Below are 25,839 nucleotides of genomic sequence, written 5' to 3' on the forward strand. Positions count from 1 at the left end.
ACTTTTGTGGGAAAATTAGGAGTTGGGTTTTGAACATATTAATTTTGAGATGCCCATCTGTGAACTGAGAGGTGATGCCCAGGAAGCAGTTGGGCAGAGGTCAAGGCTGAAGGTCTATATTTAGGAGTGGTCAGTAAAGGAATGGCATTTATGGTTCTGAGTGGATGAGATAGTCTATGGAGTTATTGTAGCTAGAAAAGAAAAGTGATCCAATGATTGAGACCTGGGCACCTCAAAATTTAGTGCTTGGAAAGATGTGAAGAAACCAACAAAGTTCGCAGAAGAAGCCACCAGAGAGAAAAAGGGAAAACTATAAAAGTCAAGAAAGATATTCAATGAAGGGGAGAGAAAATGTTTCTGACAATTGGTTTCAGCAACTTGGATCTCATTTGATTGCCTTGAAAAAAAAGAGAGCAGTATTAAATTGAGGGTTGGAAGCCAAAACCCTGATTAGAGGAGATTTAAGAGAGAATAGAAGGAAAAAAATATGAATATAGTAAGTTTAAAAATTTAATTCAAGGAGTTTACAGTGAAGAGAACAGCTGAAGGAGGAGAATGGGTCCAAACAGCATGCTTTTTTTTAAGTGGAAGAAGTAATAATATTTTGGAGTGCTGATGGGAGTACTCCTGCTAAGAGGAGAGAATAATAAAGCAGGAAAGAGAGGGAGAAATCCACATCACTTGGGAGGCCCAAGGGAATGAACTTGGTGCATAAGTGCAGAGGATGGCCTTAAATAAGAGTATGGTCAGTTTATCAGGAGGGAAGCCAAGGCACACAACCAGACATGAAGGTGGATGACCACCTGTAGTTGTAGAAGTTTGTGGAGAATCTCCTCTAATTGCTTCAGTTTTCTCAGTGAAATAGGGAAATGAGGAGCAGGGTCTTCAACTGACAGTGAATATGAAAGGAGAGATATTGGATGTTTGAAAAGAGAGAAGATCACCATCTAGAAGAATCGAAGAGCAAGTAAACTAAGGAGATATGATTGGATTGCTGGGTAGTGCCAAGGTTCCGCTTAGTGCTAGTAGTCATGAATTTAGACTGATGCTCATTAATGTTTGTATTTCTATTTTTCTCCAACACATTAAACTGCACCAGTGCCACCATGGAGTTCGTGGAGTTGGACTGAACCAGCACTGGGATTTTTCTGGGTGAGTAAAATGTAAGAGAGGGGCAAATGAGTTGAGTGTATGGAATTAAATTACCACGATGACTGACATGGTATTTAAGTCGAGTAAGGAGGGAGGCAAAAACTTAAAATGTTGAGGAACATGAAAAGGCTAGGATCGATGGACTTGGATACTGATGTATTAGAAGAATTATTTGAGTTGGTGATGCAGTCTAAGCGAACAAAAAAGTTAGAAAAATAATAATGGAAGAGTGAGGTGCTTGAAATTGAGATTATAGGGAGGCTACAATTATTATTACTATTGTTTATACTTTAAGTTCTTGGGTACATGTGCAGAATATGCAGGTTTGTTACATAGGTATACATGTGCCATGTGGTTTGCTGTATCCATCAACCCATCAAATCTACATTAGGTGTTTCTCCTAATGCTCTCCTTCCCCTTGCCCCCCACTGCCCCACAGTGTGTGATGCTCTCCTCCCTGTGTCCATGTGTTCTCGTCGTTCAGCTCCCACTTATGGGTGAGAACATGCGGTGTTCGGTTTTCTGTTCCTGTGTTAAGTTTGCTGAGAATGATGGTTTCCAGCTTCATCCGTGTCCCTGCAAAGGACATAAACTCATCTTTTTTTATGGCTGAGATTATGAGGCTGCAATTACCGATCATGACAAAGTCTAGGTTGTGGCAATAGTAGTGAGTGGCTGAGGTAGGATGGAAAACAGGATCATTGGAAGAAAGGAGATCCTGGAACTGAGAGCCCAGGACTGTTGAAAAGGCCATCCGCAGAGAACACTAAAATAGCCAAGAATGCTCAGAAATAATGTTGGAGTGATAGTGAGCGACCCCTCAGCCACACCGTATCTCCATGGGTTCACTCCCAATAGCATGGGAAAACAGCATTCCTTCCACCTCAGAAAACTCTCCTGTGATCTTATATCCCTGTCTAATTACTGCCTCTTTTTTTTTTTTTTGCTCCTGTTTGGAATAAAACTTGAAAGACAATACTCTGTGTCAGATACTTCTCCTTCCATGCTAATTTGAACCCTCCCCAAATAGACTTTCAATCTAGCACTCCACTATAGAAAGAGACTCCAGACATAGTATCTATAAAATCAGTCAATCTAGAAGCTTGACTGTGTAATACATGCACAATACAATTGATCTGATGCAGGATGGTGTTACAGACAAATCATTTAATTGAATCAAATCTGCTTTTTCTCTCCTGACTAGTTGATATCAAATGATCTGATCAATCTGTTTGTCTTTTCTATTTCTATTACTTTCAGGATGAAAACAGCAATAACTTACTAGTGTTTACTTTCAATTTGATCATGAATATGTGGGCAAAAGAGTTTATATATTATTATATTGTATTAAAATAATGTCCAGTTTTCTCTCAAAAACACTTGGCTTAATTACTGTTGTAATTATGAACAAATGAATATTAATTTTAACATGAAAATATACAAGATTTTTCATAAATCTTTGCTAAATATAAGAAAATGATCCTCTCATTCAGGAGGGGTGGTGTCGTAAATAGTAACATTTGTACTGATTAAACATTTGCTGGTTCTAAGTAATTCTGCGTGATGATTCAGATGTGCCTACTCTCTGTCAGTATTACTTGGTGCCTCCATTCTTTGGAGGACAAATTCCATACAAGATGCAAAGAGATGCTCCTCATGATGGTGGTTCAGTTTTATTAACACAGGAAGTGTGTGCTCAGCAAAGCCCAGTATTTGCCTGGCTTTTGTTCACTTGTCTTGGTTTCATAACGGCATCTCTCCACTGGTCCCCATCAAGCTGTGTGCTCATCATCTGCTACCTGTGTTTCTCCCTAAGTCTGATGTCTTCCTGTAGTATGTATCTGTTACCTCAGTTGCATCCCCGTTTATATTTGAGAAACGCTCACCTTATGAGCAAGGCTACTACGTACACTCGTGCAGTTTGTGCACTGCACAAAGACTCCCAGCAGAGAGGGCATGTGAGGCTGAAATGCAGGCATGCTGTGATCCCTGATCCCTGACAGTGTTCTGTAGCCACCAGAGACAGGAAAGATTCCTGTTTATGTTTCCAAGTAGAGGCTTGCATATTCCTCATTTTGCACAAAGCACCGTATGGGCTAATAGCAACCCTGCTTCTGAGACTTGCTGAGAGGAAGAACCTTTCTCGCAGGAGAGAAACAACAAAGTGCATATACCTGCTTCTTTGGACTCCTTTCCAAAGGGGCCTTGTGCATGCGTCTGGAGCTCGGCCAATCAGGTGCATCAGCCCTGGGCTTTGAATTGGAACCTGGGACAATGGAGAATTCTTTTGGCAGCTCAGGGAAGTCAGCAACCTCCTACTCCCAGAGGCAGTGGTTGCCTCAGAGTCAGTGTCCAGGGCTGGAGGTGTTGATGGTGAGAAGTCTGGCATCTGGCATCCACTGGCAGAGCTTTCCCAGACTGGTTCCAAGGAATGATGTTAACTCTGAGAGCAGAACTTCATTCTGTCCCTGCACCATCTTCCTAACCTAGTCTTCCAGCCCCTCTGGGTGTTACACTGAGCACCCAGTAGCATCTCGATAAATTCCATTTCTGCTTATAGTACTGGAAGTCAGGTTTTTTTTTTTTTGCTGTGCAGCCAGTTTATTGGAGAGTCAGTGGCATACTAACATGAAACCCTCTTATTTGATTTCTCCTCATTGTTTTCAAGCATGCTTTGATGAGAATTTTCTGTTCCTTCACTATGTCTCAGGAAGCATCTGTGGCATTTCAGACATTTTCAGGTTTAAAAAAGTCAAGTTTATAGCTTGAGTCTCATATCATTTCCACTTTTTCACTCTTCCTGTCAGTCTAGGTGTGACCAGGTGCAAATGGTCCTACCCTGGGGGAATCATGTGTATGTCGCTTCTCTCCTGCTCCTCTCTACTTCCTGCTCTTCCTTCATCTTTTCCGTATCTCCCAGAGTGTTGGGGTCTTGGAGCAGGGATGAGGGAAAGGACAGGCATCTGCTTAGCTGCTGCTGCTGCTGTGGTGCACACTGGATGGTCAACTGTGCCTGTGGCTGATGTCTGGACACTGCTGAAGGGCAGGGCATGGGCAGGTTCTTCATTAGGCTTGGCAGGGGCCCCAGTTGCATAGGCATCTGATGTGGGTGATGACCATAACCCAGATTCTTCTACACCGTCCACCTTCAGCTCCTGCTCCTTGACTTGGCTCCTCCAGTAGCAGGCAGCCCTCTTAGGCAGGGTAACATCAAGATTGCTTAAGCCCAGATATCTCCTGTGGTGTCTTTTTGGCCTTAAGGAAACTCAGGCATCCTTGCATTACCAAACAGTGGGAACAGAAAGTGCCTACTGTCTGTTTCCAATTACTTTCTTCTTGTTGAAATGTGCGGGGAGAGTAAATCTGCCTGTTCTACCTCACAGAAGTCTAACTAGGGTTGGCAATGCTGGCTTCTACCTCTTGCTAGCATTCTTCATCACCGTGATTGTTTCTCTTTCTTCCCCCTCCATTTTCACTTAACTTGCCATAGAGAGGGAAGAAATATTCCTCTTACCTCTACTGAAATATTCCTCTTACCTCTACCAAAATATTCCTCTTACCTCTAATATGTGGAGCAGAAAAAAAAGTCACCAGTGGGGTTGATATCTCCCACATGGTAGGAATTCTGATGACTCCTCTTGAATTCCTTAGTTTTCTCCTATAAGGGAAAAAGGATAGGGGTTGGAGTGGTGGTGGTGGTGATGTCAAAATTGCTTTTCTGATGCCTTTTATTAAGTCGTGCAAGGAGTGGATTTGGATGTACTTAGAATGTGCACCAATTATGATTTACTCTATGAGACTATACCCGTGGTTCACCCAAAATTGAAATCCCATTTACTTTCCTGCTATGCTTGTAATAAAGGCCTGACCAATTCACAGTGCTTTGTCCAGTATAGTTTATTGGTGACTTAGAATCTATTGCATTGGTGCAAAAGTAATTGCATGCTTTGCCATTACTTTTAATTACTTTTAATGGCAAAACTCGCAATTACTTTTGCACCAACCTAATATTTCCTTTTCCCAGTAGTATCCTGTTTTCCTTTTGGGAGATCTCATCTCCCCACTTTTCTATGCTCCTGGAAGGATTGTGTATCAGGCCATCTGTCCCACTATGGAAGTTGAAGGGCCAAATCCTTCCTGTTTTCTCATAATAGCCAGGAGAGAGTGCAAAACATAAATTCAGCCAAATGAATGCTCTCTCCTGTGACTTTGATCTTGAGAGCATGACGCGAAGACTAAGGAAAGAAATGGTTCAAGTTCATTCATCTCAGCAGGGACAGCCTGTCCAGATTGGTTCAGCTCTGAGACCATGGCTTTGATTCTTTTTTCCCCAGCCCTCTAAAGGGGTTCTTGCTCATTTTTAACTTTGGTCCTCCCAGCTGCCTACTCTTCTGGAATCCCTCAATGTTGTTTTTATTAAGTTAGCTGGAGTTGGTTTCTGTTACTTGAAAACAAGAACTCTAACTGAGACAGTATACATTCATATTGCAGACAAAAGAAGATCACACCGCAGGAAATGTTTTTTTTCCCCTTGATACTTTCATCATTGCCATGTTCACCTTCAGTCAACTTCTGCAACTTTCTTTTCAGACACATTCATAAGTCCTCATTACATAGAATACTTGGATATATTTATTCCAAATTTTAATAAATGTATTCACTGTATCAAATGTTGAAATTAAAAAAAGCAATTTCAGGAAGATATTCATGTCTTTACTTCTATGGTCTTGGAATATGGAAGATAAAGCCTGTTTCTTGCTGAACTACTTCCATGCGTGAACTCACTCCACAGTAAGTCTACATTTACAAGAATATCCTAGATAGGCGTGCTGCCCCAATACACCAGCAATGCTCTTACAAACTGCCAGTCCAGACACATTTGGGAGTCCTGAAAGTAATTTAACATTTAAATAGAACAATACAGAATAGAGCTTTGCTACTCAAAGTGCAATCTAAGAAACAGAAGCATCCATGTAGGAATATGTTAAAATGCAGGCTGCACCCTGGATACTGAATCAGAACCTCACATTTAACAAAATCTCTAGCTGATGAACAGAACATGCACATTAAAGTTTGAGAAGCATCGTTAAGAAAACATGAGAGGACATTATGTATGGTAAGAGTAAGTGTTGTTTCATGAAACTTGTTCTAAATATATACTTATAAAGATAGGAATTTGGTCATGATGAGAAATGTACTTCTTACTGTGGATCATATTAAAACTTCTTTTGGGGCAGGGAAACACTAAGCTAGGGGAAATAAACTGATGAATTTGGAATCCCGTTGTTGGTCCTTTCAGTAAGAATACCAGGATTGCCTGACATCTGTGAAGACATGTTGCATGAAGAAGACAGAAAAGTACTCCTAACTCCTGATACAGGGTCAAGGGCTGCAAATTAATTTCTCCATCCATTGCTCTGCTCTTCCCTTCCTTCCTCCACTACCTTTAAAAGACAGTGATCTTTTCAAAAATGTGGACAAGAGTCATACTGGAGAAAAGAGCTTAAAAAATATCTAGGACTGGAAGAAGACTGATATGAAGGCATATGGGAGGACACTCATGGGCCAAGAACCTGACCTTTCTAATCCTCTACATCTCTCAACTACTACCTGTCTTTCTGGCATTTTTGTTGTTGGGAGAGATAAAGCCGTGTACACACAAGAGCGTCCAAGGCTCCTGAGCATTTTCTTTTTTTCAGTGCAGATTTTCAGTGATTATGGGGAAAAGGTGTTTAAACATAGCACAATGGTGAGATTTGAAGAACCACAGTGAGCAATCAGAAAACCAGAATAAACAGATGTGGTTCTGAGGCAGGTGAAGTGGTAGAGAGAGCATAAGCTTTGAAGTTAGACCCAGGGTCAGTCCTGCCTCTGCCACTCACTAGATATGGGATCATGGGCAAGATAATTGATCTCTCTGAGCCTTCATTTTCTTACCTGTAAAGCAGGAATAATTATACATGCCTCTTGTTAGAATTGAATGAAGTAAAAAAAAAAAAAAAAGATAACCTTCTGCTATACTTATGAGTTTACACTCTGCAGTAACCCCCACTTCTATTTTTTTAAGTGGGAAGAAGTAGTAAATTCTGTGAACTTTAATCTATTGCTGTAACTAAGCAAGCTTTTAAATCATTGATTTAGAAGCATAATCTGAGAGCACTACAGGAAGGAAATTATGGGTATAAGAAGCCAACCTTGTTTGCTAAGAGGTAGAACTGGTAGGCTGACTTAGTTTTCTTTATTCAAAATATTAGCAGACAGGTAAATGGAACAAATGAGAATATATGTGGATTTAAAAGGTAATTGAAAAATATCCTGTAAAATCCTTGTGGATCAGATGAAGAAAGTAGACTGGGTGTAATAATAATAGAGTTGTAGAATTTTATCAGCAATTGAATGACTGTACTACAGGATGTGAATAAATATAAATGGAGAAGAAAGTCTCTGTTAGAATCTGCATTTGACTTCTATCCATGTCTACATGTCTAATAATTATTTGCTCAAGAGCATCATGGCTTTCTGTATCAATTCCAAATACGATTTCAAGCTGGCTAGCTAACATACTAGGAAAAGAATTAGCTCCACCAAGACCTTGATAGGCTCTAAAGAGGAATTGCATATATAAAAATGGAATTTGATAGCACTAAATGAACAGTCTTATAAAATTACTATGAAATTCTCAACTAAAAATACAAATAATATTTTAAGAAGTCAAGATTAGGGGAGACGCAGAGGCAGACAAGATGGCGGCGGCAGCTGCACAGACCGGAGAAGCGGTGGTAGCGGACGCAGTAGTGGGGCTGGCGGTGGTTCCAGCTGCAGGGCAGGCATTGGCCGTAGTGCCTTGTTGGATAAGTGGCAGATACACAGTAAGCCTGAAAAAATTGACAAGTGGAATGGATCAGCCGTGAAAAACTCTTTGGATGACTCTGCCAAAAAGGGACTTCTGGAAAAATACAAGTATGTGGAGAATTCTGGTCTAATTGACAGTCGCCTCACCATCTGTACAATCTCCTGTTTCTTTGCCATAGTGGCTTTGATTTGGGATTATATGCACCCCTTTCCAGAGTCCAAACCCGTTTTGGCTTTGTGCGTCATATCCTATTTTGTGATGATGGGGATTCTGACCATTTATACCTCATATAAGGAGAAGAGCATCTTTCTTGTGGTCCACAGGAAAGATCCTACAGGGATGGATCCTGATGATATTTGGCAGCTGCCCTCCAGTCTTAAAAGGTTTAATGACAAATACACCTGGAAGCTGACCTTCATCAGTGGGAGAACAAAGCAGCAGCGGGAAGCCGAGTTCACCAAGTCCATTGCTAAGTTTTTTGACCACAGTGGGACACTGGTCATGGATGCATATGAGCCTGAAATATCCAGGCTCCATGACAGTCTCGCCATAGAAAGAAAAATAAAATAACCAATTCTAAAAATAGCTCTCTTTCTGCTGGATCTTGCTGAATTACTGGTTTTGGGGGTGAGGGAGATAAAAAAAAAACTTAAAATGGGTAAAGTAAGAAATGTCAACAAGTCCCTGTTTTGTCCTGAAATTTTAGTTTATTCTGGATAAAGAAGATTTTCTGACACAGATATGAGAAGTTGTAACTCTGATGTCTAGCTGTAGTCTCCTTGGTCTGCTATTGCATTATTTTAATTTGCTTTTTTGGGAAAGCAGTTTTGCTAAAAGCTGTGCAGACTTTCCTTTGTGCCTAGCAGTACTTTATATAGTATAACTTTGGGCTATGTAGCATAGTAAGACTCAGTTTTAAAAAAATATTAATCTGTTGCTGACTCTGTTAATTCACATTTCAACGTGTGCTTCCTTGAAGAATTCAGGATACAACTTCTTGTGTATGACAGCTTTCCTTCACACACTATTTTTGTGGGTGTGTATATATCTGATTTGGGGAGAATTTAAAAAACGTAGCTTTTTAATTTGTTTGAAACAGATCTTCTGCCTGTTATATTTTGTGCTCTTAACCAATTAAAGAAGCCAATGGCATTTTAGTTTTATATTGTGCTTTCCACTAGTATATCCCTATTGATTTGTTTGTGCCTTTTATTAACTGCCATTTTCTAAATTTTTTTTCAATAAAAGGAAGGAAGATGTGGGAAAAAAAAAGAAGTCAAGATTAATAGCAAATATGAAAAATAATTGGAATTTTAGTAAATTATAAATTATATGTTAACAGAGTGATAGAGTTACCACCAATGAAAAAAATCACTTAATCTAAGATTGTATTAGTAATGTTGTAGTATTCAGAATAAAGGTAGTAAAAATTAGAAAGGAAATAGAAGACTTGAGCAACAGTGTCGACTAATGAGACCCAGTTGACATTTTTAGAACAATCTACCCACCAGCAGCAGAAGTTGTATATTCTTTTCAGGGGCACATGAACCATTCCCTGAGAAAAACCATATTTTCACCATAAAGCAAGTCTCAGTACATTTAAAAGCATTGAAATAAGATGAACTATTCTCCCTGGCTGTAATAAAATTAAAATAAAAATGTATCTGAATCCCATTACTGGGTATTTAATAAAAGGAAATGAAATCAATGTATCAGAATGATAGTTGTGCCCCATGTTTATTGTAGCACTATTCATAATAGGAAAGATATGGAATCCATGTAAGCACCCATCAATTGATGAATGGATTAAAAAATGTGGTATATATACAGAGTGGAATACTATTCAGCCATGAAAAAGAATGGAATCATGTTATCTGCAGCACCATGGATGGAACTGGAGGACATTAAGTGAAGTAAGCCAAATACAGAAAGATGAATATTATGTTTTCACTCATATGAGGGAGCTAAGGAAGTTGATCTTTTGAAGGTAGAAAGTGAAATAATGGATACTAAATGTTGGGAAGAGTGTGTGAGTGAGAGGGAGATGTGAAGAGAGGTTGGTTAATAGGCATAAACATTCAGTTAGGTAGGAGTTATAGGTTCTAATATTCAATAGAAGAGTAGGGTGACTATTGTTAGTAGCCATGTGTTGTACATTTCAAAGTAGCTAGAAGAGAGGACTAGAAATGTTCCTAACACATAGTAATGATAAGTGCTCAAGGTGATGAAAGCCTGAGATGCTCCCCTCATAACATACTCTATGCATGTAACAAATATTGACATGTATTCTGTTAATACATAAGACATTATGTAAGACATTATGTGTTTACAGAATATATAAACAAATATCTAAAAAATTCCCCCAAATATGGAAATTAAATACCAATGTTTTATATAACCTATGGGTTAAAGAAAAAAATATTTTGAACTGTATAAAAAGGTTATCAAAATTTATGGAACATGGTTACAGTACTTCTTAGAAAGGAGTTTATGATTTTAAATGCTTATATAAGAAAAAAATCTAAAAACCAATAAGCAAAAATTTGACTTTAAGAAATTAAAGAAAAAAGAAGAGAAAAATAAATCTAATGTATATAGAAGGAAGGAAATAGTAAAGGTAAGAGCTAAAATCAACGAAGTAGAAAATGTGTAAGTAATAGAAAAACATCAATGAAACTAAAGGCTGATCCTTTGAATAGATTTTTAAAAATTGATGAACTTCTAACTAGACATAGAGATCACAAGAAAAAAATGCAGACCAATAATTTTAATGAGTATGGACACAAATATCCTGAACAAATCTTAGCAAATCAAATTCGACAGTATATCAAATGTATAATCCATTATACTAACCAAGTAAGCTTTAATCCAAGAATGCAAGGCAAGTTTGATAAATAGTTCAATCAACTAACAGAAAAAAGGAGAAAAACTATATAATAATTTCAACTGATGCAGAAAAAATTTGACAAAATTCAGTAGTCACTCCTGGTAAAATAAACAATTTCTAATGAACTATAAATAGAAGGAAATTTCTCAATTAATAAAGAAAGTGTAATGAAACCTACAACTAACATCCTACTTAATAGTACAAGACTGATTGCTTTTGGTTTATGATGAGCAACAAGGCTGGGACACAAAATTTTGCCATTTGTATTCAGCATTGTACTGGGCATCCTATCTAGTGTGATAAGGCAAGACAAATAAAAGAAGCAGAGCATGTAGAACATCCTAAGGAAACTGAAAAAGAAAAACTATTAGAACAAATAAGTAAATTTGGCCACGTTGCAAAATGTGAGGCTGCTGTATGAAATTCACTGTATTTCTCCATACAGCAATGAAAAATTGGAAACAAGAACTCAAAAATAATTCCATTTATGAAATATCAAAAATAAAATACTTCGGGATTCTTTTTTAAAATTATGTGTAATACTGCTACGCTGAAAACTACAAAATATTGCTGAGAAATATTAAAGAACACCTAAATTAACAGAGAGAGATAACATGTTCATAGGTTGGAGGAATCGATATTGTTATGTCAATTCTACTTAAATCGATAAATAGATTCAAGGCCCTCTCAATTAAAAAAGTGAATTTTTAAAACATTGACAAGCTAATTCTGAAATTTATATAGAAGATGAAAACCAAACAAAAACAAGAGCAGAAGAGCTAAACAAATTTTAAAACAAAAATTAAAAGGAGCACAATTGGAAGAGTTATTACACCTAAGTTGGAGTCCTATTATAAAGTTATAGTAATCAAAACAGTAGGGTTTTGGTGTAAGAATAGAAATATAGATCAAATGAAAGGAATAATGAGTGAGTCCTGAAATAGACTCACTCATCTATGGCCAATTGATATTCAGTAAAGGCATCCAGGTTACTCAATTGGGAAAAAAGATAATCTCAGCAAATGGTGGCAAAACAACCGGATATTCATGTGGACAATAATAAACCTCAGCTCTTACCTCATACCATACACAAAAATTAACACCAAATAGATCATACACCTAAATATAACAGCTAAAACTATAAACTTCTGTAAGAAGCCAGAGTAAGCAAAGATTAATATAAAACATGACAAGTAAAACCACACACACAAAAAACTTAATAAATTGGACTTCATCAAAATTAAAAACTGCTGTTTGAAAGACACTATCAAGAAATTGAAAGACAAGAAACAGACTGGAGTGTATATTTGTTATACGTATATATACATCTGACAAACATCTGGTATATAAAGAACTACAACTCAATAATGAGAATCCAAAGACTTTCTTAAAAATTGGGCAATAAATTCAGACACTTTATCAAAGAACAGCTGGCATGAGAGCACATGAAAACTGGTAAACGTATTTTATGGTCACCATTATTAGTCAGCAGGGAAATGCAAATTAAAACCATGATGAAATACCACTATATACTCACTAGAATGGCAAAAATAAGAAGACAGAAACTATCCAGTGTTGATGAGGATGTGAAGCAATTCTCATATCTTGCTGGTGAGAATATAAAATGTTTTCCACTTTGGAAATCAGTTCGTCTCTATGCAGTTAAACACGTAGTTACTGTGTTAATAATTTTATTTCTGTAAGATAAGAAAAATAACAATGTAAGTCCACAAAAGGACTTGTTCAATAATGTTTCTAGCAGCTTTATTCATAATAACCCCATATTGAAAACATCCCCAATGTCCATCAACATTTGGTAAACTGGTAAGCAAATTGTAGTATATCCATACAAAGGAATACTACTCAGCAATAAAAAGGAACAAACTTCAGATACAGGCACAACATTAACAAATTTCAAAAACATTATGTGGAGTGAAGGAAGTCAGACACAAATGAATATGTAAGTGATTCCATTCTTATGAAATGCTAGAAAAGACAAATCTAATCTATAGTTACAGAAAACAACTAAGTGGGCCAAATATGAAGTAGGATGAGGGTTGACTTTAAAGACAACCATCTGGGGATAGAATTGTTTATTATCTTGATTGAAGCAGTGGTTACATGAGTGTATACATTATTCAAAACTCATGAAACTGTACACTTAATATAAGTGTAATATATTGAATGTAACTTATGCCTCAATAAAGTTGACTAAAAACTTAAAAGGAAAGTGGAGCAACCAAGTTTCACAAAGCACACAGCAAAGTATCTTTGGGTAATAAGTGGCATGAACTAACCGCCCGTTTCCTTAGAAAACAGCCATATAGATCAATCACCTCTAGAATTTTAATTTTTCCTTGTGCTGCCCAGATCAAAGTTCCGATTCCTGGCAGAGACGGTCTGAGGGGCTTAGCTTAGGTCAGGTGCTCTCTCCTGGACAGGGAAAAGTTGGACCATCCTGACTGACCTTCCCACCCAGACTGCCATCCTTGTGGCAGGGGTAGTACCTCAAAGAAAAACGGAGGTACTGGTACCAGAGAAAGGGCAATGATAACTGGTTAACAACCAAAAGAACAACACCAAAACAGTCTTCTCCTGTGTACTGCCCGGGAAAGTAAAGAGGATGGTGCGGGACTTCAAACAGATCTGTGTTCATTCATTCCATTCCTTTATCCACTCAAACATAATATGGAGTCTATACTATTTTCCAGGAGTTGTTATTGACTAGGGACGAGAATGCTCTTGAAGTCCCTCTAAAAAGCAAGAGTTCTTGTTAATGTGAGGAAGAGAAGTCTCGTAGGAGACTATTATCTGGCGTGGTTATGGGGCACAAGCCTGTTTTTGTTTTTGTTTTGTGGGGGAGAGGCGGGATAGAATTCAACGACATAAGAAATAACTTTGCAGCAATCAGGTTTGTATTTTGGGGGGTCCTGTAAAAGCTGGAAAACTCTTTAGTGTGGAAGAGGAAGATGGACAGTCATAGAAGCAGATTTCAGCATTCCCGTCCAACCCACAACTGGAAGAGCCTGTTCACGGTTTTAACAGTCCATCACTGGGCCTCCTGAGGCCGCCTCGCCGAGTCGGCAGAGGGAGCCATTCCCCAATAAATCGCCGCGCAAGGCCTCCGAGGACCTGTGGGGATTTTCCTGCGCGTCCCGGGAGTTCTCTCTCAGCCCCGCCTTGGTAAAGCAGACTATCCCACCCTCCACCCGCTGCCCTCACCTCCTCGCCCCACATTCCTAGGCACTTTGCTGCCGCATCGCACTCTCTGGCACCGCTTAATCACCATCCTTTTTGGCGCTCACCTTTGCGCTTTCTCCCCTGACACCACTGAGGACGCGCCGTCCACTCCAGTTGGCCGCTCGGGCGCCGGCCCCCGTCCCACAAATCCTTACAGAGGGTCTAGAACACCTCCCAGGGACTCTGACGAGGGACTCGCACCCATCGTGGGTTGGGACTCAGGCGGACACCCACTCTGCCACCTCTTCGGTCACCCCCTGTGGTGACCCCAACATCTGCTAACTTCCCGACTAGGCCTTTGGCGGGGTCACCCCCCAGGCAGTGGAAACCGCTCAGGCAGGGGCGACTCACTATCGAGGTGGCGGAGTCGGGCCGGAAAGATTCTGCGAGTTGCGCTAGGGACTGCGCGCGGCGCCAAGCGACAACCCCCCAGTGGCCACTGCCCCGGCAGTAGCAGCTGCAACAGAGGCAACTGCTCGAATCCCGGCCCCGGCTCGGGTTACCCCGCTCCTCCTCCAGCATCTCGGGCCAGACAGAGAAAACCTTGTTCCAGTTTGCAGCAAGTACTTTCCTGGTGCGCAAAACTGGGGGATTGGGAACGCGTTGAGACGTTCCTCTTTCCCGCGTCTCCACCTTTGCGCCTGAAGGCAGACTGTAAGATCACTTTCTTCTGGGACGCTGCTTGGACGCTAACAGCGCTGTTTGGAATAGATTTTGTGTCTTGGCTGGCTTTGGGTGAAGACCGAGGAGAAAAGGTTGCGTTGCGATTCTCAAGATCTGGACCTGGGTAAGAGTTGGGCAAACTTAACTTTGGCGGCTGCTGGAGCTTGGCCGGACGCCGGAAGGCTTCTCCTGGGCGGGGGGCACATCTTCTTTAGCCTGGATACCGAGGTGCGGCGTGGGTTGGGGCGAGATGGACTCACTCTGCGTTGTTTATGTGCTTCTCAAGGGTTTATTATTGTTTGCGTTTGGTTTTGTTACATGGGATTGTGTAGGAAAATCTTGGAGTATTTTTGATGGAGAGACATCCTCATTACGCATTTTATTTTGCATAATTCCTGCCCTTGTATTGCGTTGACTGTGTGTGTTTCATTTTGCCTGGCGATATAGCTGAATGTAGGGAGATTCGGGGAAAATCGGACTGAGCTTGAAAAGCAGTTTCAGCTGGGCCCTTTCTTCTAGGTCAGTTGAACTTCCCCTCTGGGATATTCACTGTTTTCTAAACTTCTCTTTCTCCAGTCCTTGGTATTCAGCTTGTGCGGATAACCTCCAGGCTGGCGGGATGCTCTCCCTTCCTGAGTTCTCAGCGATCAGTAGGGGTGTGAGGTCGAAGTCTTAACCCAAAGGGGCCTTGTCAGTATGTTTGGCTCCTTAGGGAGTGCTGGAAGGGACGAGTTTTCAAGTGATAGTTACTTAAGAAAGATAAATCCGGTGTTGATCTTTTTCTTTTAAATTCCTTTATTAGAGGACTTTTACGTCTAGTTTAGGGAAGTATTTTGTCCTTATTTTTCTTTCTGGAAGTATTTTTCTTAGTGACACCGCTGAATAAATGAATGACGGTGGTGTCTTTGCTGCTTCTTGAGAAAAATATCCTCATGCAAGCATCCACATTCTTTAGGAAAAAGTCAAAGTTTGAGATTTTATTAGCCAAAATTAGCCATTATTATTGTTCTTAGGCAGTGATAACCATACTGTGCCAAGGCAGAAGAGAATGACATGTCTTCTTGGTTCTTCTTGCCTTACTCCTTTATATCCTGGGTCTCACTGTGTGTATAGGCTTCCCAAATAAAAATGTTTCATTTCTTATGGACTAAAAGACTGGGACCAAATTAAATTATCCAGAAATGTCGTCTTCCTGACATGAGTGCTCCAAGAGGTCAGCTTGCAGGGAACTTTAAATTTTACCACTGAGAAGTCAAAGAGTTCGGTTGGTAAACTCTAGGCACCAGGCAGTCTGGATTCAGCTCTCAGCTCTGCCGCTTTCCAGTTGTGTGATTTTTGGACAAGTTACTTAACCTGTTTATCCACATATGTAAGATCAAAATGATAATAATAGCACCTACATCAGAGGATTGTTAAAGGGATTAAATAAGTTAATGCATGGGAAGGGCTAACAAGCCTAACACATACTAGGCACAAATTAGCTATTGTTATTATTGTATAGCTAGCGTTAACTATCATTGAATCCCTCAAGTATAGCTTCTATTAGCTGTCTGTAAGTGTTAGCTATTATTCCTATTTGGATGGACTTTGAAGGCTGTGCTCGTCTGTAAGTTTCACTACCACCTATTGTCAAACTTAGCTCAGACAAGATCTTGGTATTATTTTTTTGTTGTGGCACTTTCAGTAGGAAAAATAAAGGTGTAGAGCTGGGATTATAGGGTGGTGGGTCATGAATGGGCACCAAAGACTACTTGGAACAGGTGAGGAGGTGGGAAATCTACACTCAGTTCATTACCTGTATACCTCCTTGGAAGTCCTTCGCATTAATATACTTTCTTTAACCTATTTTTTAGAGGTCACTCATTTGCTCAAAAAGTATTTATTAAACTGTTTTAGGTTTTATATTTTAAAGGTGGCTAAGCATGAGTATTGGCTTCATGTGCCTCCCCATTTCAAGTGTGTGACTTAGCACTCTATAGATTAAATCCTAAGTATTTTTAGCTACGCAGTTTTCATACCCATTAAAATGCACTTAAGAGCACATGAAAAGCACATATCATTGAGAAACTGAACAAAATATTCCCTATGACCTCAAGCAGATTGCTTTTCTCCACTTAGGCATCACTTTTATTATGTATAAACTTGTGTTGAGAGGTGGGGAAAGAGTAGAATAATCTCCAGTGCTCCTTCTGGCTCTAAAATCCTTAAATTAGCTGCCTTACTTCATTGGTGGCTGTTTTTGAACCCCTCCTTTTCTCTTTTAACATTTTTAGGTACATAAATTATGTTACTTCCATCTTTGCATATTAATCAAAGTGAGTAATGACATCGATAATTAATAAAAAGGGAAAAGCGTTTAGCTCTGTCTGTATTTCAGTAACTATTCTCAGACTTTGGTTTATACCAGAAGCGTGGAGTGAGAAGACTTGTTAAAATGTTAATGTAAACTATGAGAAATTGCTAATATTTGACCATTTTTGACCTACATCAATGGCAATTTCATATGGTTCAAACTAATATAAACCCTAGCTCCTTCTGCCTTGAATTGATGTAGTAAGTCTTCGTGGTTGTGAAGTCTGCATTTTTACAAGTTCCCCAGGTGATTCTAATGCAAAACCAAGTCACATGCTCATTTACCAACAGTGAATTTACCTCCTTTGTGATTGTCTGCTTGGTTTAATAGCATATTTCTAAAATGCAAATCTGATCATATTATTCCCTTTTCAAAAATCTTTGGCAGCTCTCTGGATGGTGAACATCAGTGTTAGCTGGGTGCATGTTAAAAATACAGATTCCAGGGCTTTATCCCAGATGTAAGGTCCAGTAATCTGCATTTTGAGAAGATCCTTAAGTGAATCTGGTAGAGATGACCTCAGATCACATTTGGAGAAACACTGGCTTATAACATAAAGTCTCACCTCCTTGCCATGATACACAAGACTACCTTTGCAGCATTTCTCAGGGTTATTTTCTGCTTCTCTGGTCCCCAGCCCACTGATCTTGATATTGTTACTGTCTCAAGAATATCTTGTGCATTTTCACTCTTCCATGACCCAGCTGCATATGCTGTTCGAAAATGTCTTTGACCCTCTTTCCTGTCTAATCAATGACTTACCACCCATTCATCTTTTAAGACACTGTTCAAATTCTTTTGAAGACTTTCCTTCTGAAGCTTTTCCCAATTCTCTCATAAACTTAGTGATATCTCATGTGAGCTCCCATTCTTGCAGATAGCTTTAATATAGCATCTATCACATTGTATCAGCCATGTTTATTATCTGAATGTCTATCTCGAACAGACTGGTGAGTTCATCACTCCTTATCGTAAGCTCTTATACAAGTGACTGGCCCATAGTAGTTATGTAATAAATGCCTAAAGAATGTTGTAGAAAAGTAAATGGATGAATGATAGTCAACATTTTCTTAGTACGCGAAGTGGTTGGACAATATTGTGTACATATGGAGGGTATGGAAAAGCCAGTTGGGAATTTCCAATTAGGCTAGGAAGTTAGTAAGTTCGAGTGGGGCTGGGCACGGTGGCTCACACCAGTAATGCCAACACTTTGGGAGGCTGAGGTGGGTGAATCACTTGAGGCCAGGAGTCCTTGACCAGCCTGGCTAACATGGCAAAACCTTGTCTTTACTAAAAATATAAAAATTAGCTGGCACTGGTAACACACGCCTGTAATCCCAATTACTTGGGAGGCTGAGGCACAAGAATCGCTTGAACCCAGGAGGCAGAGGTTGCAGTGAGCTCAGATTGTGCCACTGCACTCCAGCCTGGGCGACAGGTGACAGAGACTCTGTCTCTAATAATAATAATAATAAATAAGTTGGAGTGGAAAAAGGACAAGCTAGAATATCTTAAGAGAACTTATGAAACACCAAATGCCACTGAATTAATGTTACATGTTGAACATTATTGCAGGCAATGTGATGAAGAGCTGAGCTTATCCTTTAGGACGGTTTTGGTTTGGTTTTTGGAATGACAGTGTCAGAGCACTGGAATGGCAGTGCCAATGCCAACAAAAATAACCGACTTTGCCCTGTGCTTTTCCACTTAGAAAACGCTTCTGCCTCTGTTTTTGTATATGATCAGAACATGGTGACTGGTTCAATATCAATACTGTCTTTCCTGAAAGGACACATTCCTGAAAATAGGTCTGAAGATTGTATAAAATTCTACATGTTTTAAGGGATTCTGGCCCTAGAGAGCTAAATATGTTATGAAGTCTCTAATTATACCTTATTCTTTAGACACAGCATTCAGTGTATACTCCTTGGTTTTTCTTTCTTTAAACTTTCCGTAATTTTGGATATTTTCTCCTCATTTCAACAGTTCAAGTTCAAGTTCAGTAAATGTCTGATTCAGACAAAAAGATTTGCCATTTTTGGCATGTCTAATAACTTCTACCTTTGTCTTACTTGAGTTTATGAGACAAACACTTCTCATAATTACTATTAGGCTTTTAATTTTCCCATTTCCCATTTGCTTTTTTGTAATAATGAAAATAGGCAATCACATTAGAATAAGTGAATGAATAATTCTCAGAGTAATGACAAGGATGGTGATTCTGAAAAAATTAAACTATTGGCTTATGGGCAGCTGTACCATAAAATAAAAAACAAAAAAAGTTCATTCATCAGCTGGTATCTGAGAGGCGTCATGACATAGGGCAGGGAGGTAGCAGCATCAATAAATGTAAGTACAAATAACCACATTGATGAACTTCAAATGAAGCAATATTGAGGACTGCCTATACTCTCAGTTTCTCAAGGGTGTGTACCCAGTATTTGATTTTAATAATTAGTTTACTTTTAAGGATTAATGTAAGATTCATTGGGTTCTGTTGATTTGTCTTCTTTAAAAATTCTGTTTCTGAAATGAACTTTTTCTAGCTTAGCATAAGCCTGTATCATTTTCTGGCAACCTTTGCAAGTCTTTTAACTGGTCTCTTAATCTCTTTATTCATTCATTCTCCCTTCTGAATGTCCCAAAATTTTTAATTATCTTTTGTCTCTCTTTTCTTTACCATTTTAGATCATTGTTCACCATGATCATTCTAAGTCTTTTTTTTTTGAGACGGAGTTTCTCTTTTGTCACCCAGGCTGGAGTGCAATGGCGCGATCTCGGCTCACCACAGCCTCCGCCTCCTGGGTTCAGGCAATTCTCCTGCCTTAGCCTCCCGAGTAGCTGGGATTACAGGCACACGCCACCATGCCCAGCTAATTTTTTGTATTTTTAGTAGAGAAGGGGTTTCACCGTGTTGACCAGGATGGTCTCGATCTCTTGACCTCGTGATCCACCCATCTCGGCCTCCCAAAGTGCTGGGATTACAGGCGTGAGCCACCGATTGTAGAGGACTAATTTAGAGCATTTAATAAAAGGATTTCTCATACTACGAGGGAAAAAAGAAGGTACAAACCAATGTTATTTTACTTTATAGAACTTTGTGGAACTGCAAGTCACTGTGTGGATGTTATTTGATAATGCAAACTCTGTGACATTAGCCAATCTGGAAAGTGTGAATGTGATAATATATCCTGTTATTATGGTTGTTCATTTCTAGTGATTTCCTCTCTTGTTTCATTTCTAGTGATTTATACTCCTAGATTAAGAAACTATGTAAAGCACTTAACCACCTCAATTTCCTACTCAGAGGGCAATAAATTTTACCTGTTCCCACTTCTAGGACAAAGAAAACAGTATTTCAGTATGGACAACCTCATCTTGATAGGTACATGTGCAGGATATTAGCATCTGTTAAAAACATCGTATCTTTGGGAACATCCTAGAGGATGACTAAGTGGCTTGTCATTAATGTCTCGTCTGACCCAGAAGAGCTGCACAGATTTGGCTGGTTTTCAACATAGCCACAGGTGGTGGTTCCCAAGATGGATCTTTTGAATACCTTCTGCTGAAGAATTTTGTCTTTTTTAAAAAATAATTTTTAATGGCAAATTGAAAACCAAAACACACAAATTTAACTTGTTCCTCGCAGAATGAAATAGAACTATGAATTTTTTTGCTAGGTGGCACAGAAGACTAATCCTGCAATCAAAACAAAAAATTTTAAAGATCCACCCCTGTTGACATCTTGAGAAAAGTACTTGAGTTTGGATGAAGAATTGATGAAAAGATGTGACTTGGCTCTTTAAAAAAGTTGGAGTTTTACTTTTTGTTCCATCAGATATTTTTTTTTTTGAGACGGAGTTTCACTCTTGTTGCCCAAGATGGAGTGCAATGGATCAATCTCAGCTCACTGCAACCTCTGCCTCCTGGGTTCAAGCAATTCTCCTGCCTCAGCATCCCCAGTAGCTGGTATTACAGGTGCATGCCATCATGCCCGGCTAATTTTTGCATTTTTAGTAGAGATGGTGTTTTGCCATGTTGGCCAGGCTGGTCTCAAACTCCTGACGTCAAGTGATCCACCTGCCTCAGCCTCCCAAAGTACTGGGATTACAGGCATGAGCCACCTCACCCAGACGTTCATCAGATATTTATTAGCTATGTAGGTCATAGGGATAAATACAATATGTAATTACCAAAAAGTTCTTGCTTTCAAGAAAAAAACCAGATTAAAAACGTACACATTGCATGCCTATATAAAATATCTCATGTAACCCATAAATATATACATCTATGTACCCTCGACTATTAAAAAGAAATACACCTGAGCAGGTAAGCCTGGGTGTAGTAAGAGCCAAGTGGCAGTTTTGAGAGCTGCCACAAGAGCTCCCTGGAGAGAGAGAGAGCTCTGTGTGCTCACTGGAGGCTTCCTGGCAGTGTGGGACCTTGAAGGAGAGATTTGAATGGATGGGGCATCTTAGGGGGCAGAATGGGCTCAGCAAACATGTGGTGGCAAGAATTTGCAAGGCACCTTCAGGCAATAGTGAATAAACCGTTCCACAGGAGTGGTGAGTTTACATTTGAGAATCATTTTGTGATAGGCACTTAAGGGACCTGCCCATTCCCATAGTACTATCTGCGTTAAAGGGACCCTTCACATTACACTGAAGTTAATTTATAGAAACTAGATGGGATTAGGGGGACCTATTGAGATTCAAGTAAAAAATTGGCTAGAAATCTTCCTTCCTATTCCATGAGAAGGTGTAAAATGAGAAAAGTATTCTTCCTTTTAACCACTATGGGATTCTTGGGGCCAGAGATAGAGACAGGTCTCATGTTTCTTCTAGTGTTACCTGGATCTGAATTCATATTTTCCCTTAAGAAGTTTAAACATGATCCTGCCACACTACTATACTGTCTCTTTTAGCATAAAGCCACCCACCCAGCCATGAATAACCTTCACTTCTTAAAATTTCACCAAACACGCCCACATTCCTATTATCGTCTGAAGCCCTCATCGTTCTCACCTGTCTTTTTCCCAGCTGTTTGTTCCCCCTGCACTAAGATTTGGTAAGTATTTGTCCCTCCAATATCCTCCCTACCTTCAGCTGGTTCCTTAAACAGATGTGCAAAATCGGACCATGAGTGAGGTTAGAAACACTCGAGGCATGTTTACCCTGTGCTCTGACTTCAGAGGCACCAGAATCACCTGCAGATACTGGCTCCTCCCTAGATTTTGATTCAGTACGTGTGTAGTGGGGGCCCAAGATGTGTATTTTTAACAAGGTGTACTGATGCAGGTGGCCCATATTTACATGATGATCCTTGTTACACTTATAGTGCTCCATTTAAAAGTCATTCCTTTTGGTGCATGTTTTTAAATTTTAGTGACTTGGCCAGAGCGGGGTCACAGAGAATAGCTGGTCTGTGAGAACCTGTGCCTCTCCTCTCTACTTGAAGGGACAATGGCTGTAACACAACACTGTTCATGTGATAGCCAGAGAAAGGGACCCATTGTTCAGGGGTTGGCTGATGCACCATTCCACTGCAGCCAGCCGTCCAACTGAGCTTGGTAGCCCCAAGGAAACAGACACACTTAAATCAGAGAGACAAAGAAAGGAGGTCAAGGCCTTCCACAGTTAAACTACTTGCAGCAATGTGTCAGAGGTAGGAATTGGGAAGGAAAAAAGTAATTCCGAGGAAGCATCATTAATCCTCTGGTTTTGGAGCTGCAGACAGCACTGGGGGAAAACAAGTCTGTCAGAAAGCCAGTGGATCTTTGGCTAAAGAAGAATTATTTTCTACTATGTTGTACTGATTGCAGGACTTACGTGATTGCAGGATTTTATTACTGATTTGAAAAATAAAAAAGGTTCCCTGTGTCCCCACACTCATTAAAGGTACCTGATCTGAAAGCCTGGTTAAATCAAGGTCTCTGACTTCAGAGAACAATTCTGTGCTCCTGGGAATGGTCACTGTGTATATGATACATTAATAATTTCCTTCCAAATCTAGATAGCTGTTCTGAAGCTCAGAATTTTTTGAGTTTGATATACGATGAACACCACTAGAAAGTTATTGATAAGTCTGGACAGTTATGAGGCTGGGTGACTCTCCAGATGCCATCTAGATACCCTTCCTCACCCCTAACTTTGAAACTAGATTCTAGCCCTGGAGGGAAAGGGTTGCAAACTTCCTGTAAAGATCCAATCTTGGGCTCAACAATTGCTTACATTCTTTGTGTCAGAAGAAGATTCAAATTCAAGGTCACAGCCTTTGCAAAGGTCGCAGACTTTTTCCACAGGATTGTTCTTTTAGCCTGATTACTCCCTTTATGAAAAAGTATGTCATTCATTCAGCCTTTGCCTCTGGGTTTCTTTCAAAGGGAGACTTAGTTCCTAGTTCCTGTGGATATTTGTAGGTGGCTTTTCTTTTCTTTTCTTATTTTTTTTTAAAGTTAGGCACAGAATACAGACTTGAGTGAGGCAGAACAGGGAAAGCCTTTTCTGTATGTGATGGGTTCTGGAGAGCCCATTTACACCAAGTGTTAGGCAGCTGGTGCTCACTGGCCAGTAGGAATCCTTTTGTCTCTGAGATAAGAGGTTTGTATCCAGGAGAGGGCAATATGTGATTTGCTTGAGGTCACTTAGAGCTCCTAGTAATTAAGTTGGTCATTGTACCTTGATTATAGATTATCATTGCAAATCCATTAAAGAAGGAGAAGCAAGTGGATTTCAGAGAGGCAAGTAGCATTATTTTGTTCATTATGTTTTCATTCCCCCCCTCCTTACAGTTTGTTTCCTCTGTACTTAATGGTTTTGCCAATGATATAGATGACTTTGAAGTGGAGAATGGGAAGAGGAGACTTCATGGGTGGCAAAAGGATTGTGTTAAACACTCTCCTGATTAGTTCATTAGTTCATTAATTTTCAATGTGTTGCCATTAGGCCTGTTCGTTTGGCTCCCCGTTTGTGTGATGTAGAGAGGCTCACCTTCCGTGCTTTGAGGCCTAAATACTGTGCTACACTTGAAATTCTGTGTAGGTGCAGCAATATTTGAAAAAAATGGAAAGCTATATGGTCACTTTTATTGTTGTTGTTTTTGTCTCAAGTAGTACATATAATACTAAATACTTTTGTAGGCATAGGGTGCTTAATGGGGCTTCTGGGATACTGACATTACGTTTAATCTGGGTACTGGTTGTATGGGTATGTTCAGTTTGTGAAAACTTATTGAGCTGTTCAATAAGTTTTGATTTATGCCTTTTTTTCTGTCTGTATTTTACACTTCGATAAAAAATTCCGAAATTAAAGCTTCATGTTTAATGTAGAATTAAGAATCTATCATGATGGGAAACTGTAAACTCTCAGATAATTTGAATCCTGGTGCAGCTGTGAGGGCCTAGTGCTTTAAATACCCATCAATTCACTCTTACTTCTATAGCCAGAGAGCTGTGTGTCAGAACACAATGCATTAGTGCCATCATAAGTGATTGCTTTACTTCTCTAGGCAGCAAATCCAGTGCCTAAGAGATCAATAGTGTTAGCAGAGCCCCACTCTTTAGAATCTAAAACAAATGTACCCCTCCAAGTTGGCCAAGTAGCAAATCTTTTCATTCTCACTTTCCACTCTCCTCCCATTCATTTTAATCCGTCAAGAGAAATCAGAAAAAGACTCTATGGATTATGGATGTTTTTCTGAACATTTTGATGACATCTCTCTTAAAGTCTAATAGTGGAATGCTTTGTTTCCCTCCGATTTTTCTAACTGGGATGAGTTGATATGAGGGGTGGAATCTTTGACTTATCTCGGTCACTTATTTCTACCGACACTTCCTGAGCTCCTCAGTGAGCTGCAGGATCAATTCCTGCAAACCCATGCTTCCCATCCCAGAACATCCTGTCATCCTTTTCCTCTTGAGAAGACCCTTGTCATCTGTCAGTGTGGCGTTGCACAGATTATACCAAAGTGAGTTTTGAGTCATTGTACTGACAGAACATTCCAGCTTGCTTTTATAATATGGAGCTGGTAGACTCAAATAGAGAAAATAGGAGCATTTTTTTTTCTCCAAAAGAGAGTCTGGGGCCCTTAACTTTGAAACGGGTACAGCACATCTATGGGAGGTCTGAGTACCCAGTGTCTACCCTTCATTTTGGGCATTGGATTTATAGGCTGGGTGTTGATTTACACAAACACATGTGATTCAAGTTGTGGGTTAACAGACAAGATTCTGACGCTCTGGGTCTGTTGCTGACGTTGTCATTTACTGTATGAGGTATGACAAGCTTGGCTGGGATCCTTTCTCTACTGCTGAAATCTTGATGACTTTGTGCAGGCTACTCAAGCTCTCTAAAGCCTCTTTTCATCGACTGTGAAAAGATAATAGTATATACCTCGAAGAGTGTTGCATTTAGTGTAGTGGTAGGCAGACAGCAAATGCTCGATGTATGTTAGTTATTATTATTTAACACCAGAATAAGTAATACATCTAGAATCAGGTCTGCTTCTTATGAAAGAATCATTCAAATGCTTACATAAGATTCTATGAATTAAATGCAGATGTTAGAAAATGTAGTCTCTGATACAAGTCATAAGCTATAAGGAATTTACAATGTCCTGGAATACAAAACAGTTAAATTTATTCATGAGCATAAATGTCTTTTCAGATAGTATGTTACTAAACAAAAAGTTATT

At 39.5% G+C, this 25,839-nt stretch overlaps 1 protein-coding gene, 1 long non-coding RNA gene and 1 pseudogene across 2 annotated transcripts in view; 2 read left to right on the top strand and 1 right to left on the bottom strand.

Annotated features, from left to right (window-relative positions):
- Positions 1 to 4,718: 4,718 nt before the first annotated feature.
- Positions 4,719 to 14,405, bottom strand: LOC135270621 (uncharacterized). The gene is made up of 3 exons (XR_010338755.1): positions 14,198 to 14,405; positions 12,430 to 12,589; positions 4,719 to 4,810 (listed from the first exon to the last, which is right to left on the bottom strand). It is a non-coding gene; the product is annotated as an uncharacterized LOC135270621 (long non-coding RNA).
- LOC105714176 (signal peptidase complex subunit 2-like) lies at positions 7,896 to 8,586 on the top strand (annotated as a pseudogene).
- A 7-nt stretch (positions 14,406 to 14,412) lies between the features above and the next one.
- Positions 14,413 to 25,839, top strand: part of MEGF10 (multiple EGF like domains 10) — a 170,656-nt gene continuing 159,229 nt past the window's right edge. Inside the window, exon 1 of the mRNA XM_012448056.3 lies at positions 14,413 to 14,919. The gene's annotated coding sequence lies outside the window, so the exon portion shown is untranslated. The remainder of the gene's footprint in view (positions 14,920 to 25,839) is intronic.

Source organism: Aotus nancymaae, unplaced genomic scaffold (genome assembly GCF_030222135.1).
Source record: "Aotus nancymaae isolate 86718 unplaced genomic scaffold, 86718_ANA_hifiasm-v0.15.2.pri h1tg000064l_1, whole genome shotgun sequence".
NCBI lineage: Eukaryota > Metazoa > Chordata > Mammalia > Primates > Aotidae > Aotus > Aotus nancymaae.